The 2,500-nt window shown below is 44.1% G+C and overlaps 1 protein-coding gene across 2 annotated transcripts in view; it reads right to left on the bottom strand.

The window, feature by feature from the left end:
- pkn1b (protein kinase N1b) overlaps positions 1 to 2,500 on the bottom strand; it is a 41,778-nt gene that overhangs the window by 28,671 nt on the left and 10,607 nt on the right. The gene's annotated exons all lie outside the window — the stretch shown is intronic.

Here is a 2,500-nt window from a genome sequence, read left to right as displayed (position 1 = left end):
GTGGTCTTGCTGGGATTATACTAGCATCCAAAAGACAATATATGTTGACCAGCACACCAGCATCCCAGGCTGGTCGGCCAGAACGCCAGCTTCCCAGGCTGGTCGGCCAGCACACCAGCAACCAGCACCTAATGCTGGACCAGCACACCAGCATCCCAGGCTGGTTGGCCAGCACACCAGCACCTAATGCTGGACCAGCACACCAGCCTCTCAGGCTGGTCGGCCAGCACACCAGCATCACAGGCTGGTCGGCCAGCACACCAGCATCCCAGGCCTGTCGGCCAGCACACCAGCATCACAGGCCTGTCGGCCAGCACACCAGCAACCAGCACCTAATGCTGGACCAGCACACCACCATCCCAAGCTGGTCCCAGCATGCAAAACATACCTTATGCTGGTGACCAGCAATGCTGTTTTTTTTAGCAGGGGTGTGGATGAAGAAAGGATCTGTTGATGATCTTTAAGGTTCGAGCTCATCTGTGAAACATGGTGATGGTAGTATTATGGCTTAGGCTTCATGGCTGCTTCTGTAACTGGATCACTAATCTTTATTGACGATGGAACTCATGATGGTGTCAGCAGAATGAATTCAGTCTACAGAAGCAGTCTGTGTGACAATTTACTGAGAAATGTATCCAGATTATTCAGGAGGAACTTCATCATACAGCAAGACAATGATCCAAAACACACTACCAACTAGTCAATCAGCAGACCTTAACCCAACTGAGTAGTGTTTCACCTCCGGAAGAGTAAAAAGACTAAAAAAGACAAACTATTGAAAGACACCGAAGTACAATCAGGAAAAGCGTCTGTAAAGACGGACGCAGCAGATCGGTGATGTTAGTAGTGATGTTAGTAGTGATGTCAGCGGTGATGTCAGTGGTGATGTCATTGGGTCACAGGCAGCGTATTTATGTATAAACAGAGGTGTTAAAGTATTCACACATTTGGTTGATGTCAAAATGTTTTAATAAGGATGCTTGAAACCGCTGCAATGTTTTTAAAGGAAGCGACTAAAACTCTGATTCAGCAATGAGGCGTGTTACTGTAGGCAAAGGTGGAAATCCAGGGCAATCAGAGCAGTGCACAGAATGAGGCAAACACACACACACACACACAGAAAATAAAGCTCAGTCTGGGCAAAAATCTAGAGCTTATCAAGAGTCAGCGAAAATAAATGACATCCTAAATCGACACTATTACTGCAGATGTAGTTAAAGATGTAGTGCAGTGTTAATAATGGAGATGAAAATGAAAGTGTGTGTGTGCAGTCTAGATTAGCTGCTGCCTGATAAACACACACTAGAAGATTTTCTTCTAATCTTGTTGTAAATGAATCATAAGTAGAGTGAATCGTTTCCAGAAGGTTGTTCCCCCAGATACGAGCGAGCTTCCTGAGCTGAACGACTCGTAGCAGGTGCCATGTGAACACGCTGGATTTATCTCAGTGCCTTATCTTTTGAAAATCATGTCGCCCAAACCACAAAAACAGCCTTCTTCCACCTTAGAAATATTGCCAAGCTGAGAAACATCCTGTCTGTATCTGATGCTGAGAAGCTAGTTCATGCTTTCATGACCTCTAGACTGGACTATTGTAATGCATTACTAGGTGGTTGTCCTGCATCTTTAATAAATAGGCTACAGTTAGTCCAAAATGCAGCTGCCAGAGTTCTCACTAGGACAATAAAGTATGACCATATAACCCCAATTTTATCATCTCTACACTGGCTACCTGTTAAGTTTAGAATTGATTACAAACTGCTGCTACTTACGTACAAGGCTCTTAATGGTTTAGCTCCCATGTATCTAACTAGTCTTCTAACACGTTACAATCCTTCACGCGCTCTCAGATCACAAAACTCAGGACTTCTGGTAGTCCCCAGAATATCTAAGTCTACTAAAGGTGGTAGAGCGTTTTCTTATTTAGCTCCCAAACTTTGGAATAGTCTTCCTGATAGTGTTCGGGGCTCAGACACACTTTCACAGTTTAAATGTAGATTAAAAACTCATCTCTTTAGTTAGGCGTACACATAATACATCCCATAATATTGTGCACTAATACACTAGACTTGCACATTCTTATGAACAGCAGATATGTTAATCCCTCTGCACTGCTCTTCTCTTCTCTTTTTCTACCCATGCTGAGACACCCATGCTATGATCGTCTTCCGTGCGTTGAAATTTTTGGCCCTCCACTGAGACAAGGCTGACTCTGTGAGAACCCTGAGACATCTACAGATCTACCGGCTCCAGTTGGACTCTGTGATACTTGTATATTTGTAACCACACCATCTAGTGTCACCCATATGAGGATGGGTTCCCCTTGAGTCTGGTTCCTCTCAAGGTTTCTTCCTTTACCAATCTAAGGGAGTTTTTCCTTGCCACTGCTGTCTGAGTCACCTCAGACTTGCTCATTGGGGACAAACACACACACATACACACATACACACATACATACATACATACATACATACACACTGTGAACTGTATATATCTTGAA

The sequence above is a fragment of the Tachysurus vachellii genome, chromosome 3 (genome assembly GCF_030014155.1).
Source record: "Tachysurus vachellii isolate PV-2020 chromosome 3, HZAU_Pvac_v1, whole genome shotgun sequence".
Classification (NCBI taxonomy): domain Eukaryota; kingdom Metazoa; phylum Chordata; class Actinopteri; order Siluriformes; family Bagridae; genus Tachysurus; species Tachysurus vachellii.
This window is presented reverse-complemented; position numbering and strand designations above follow the sequence as displayed.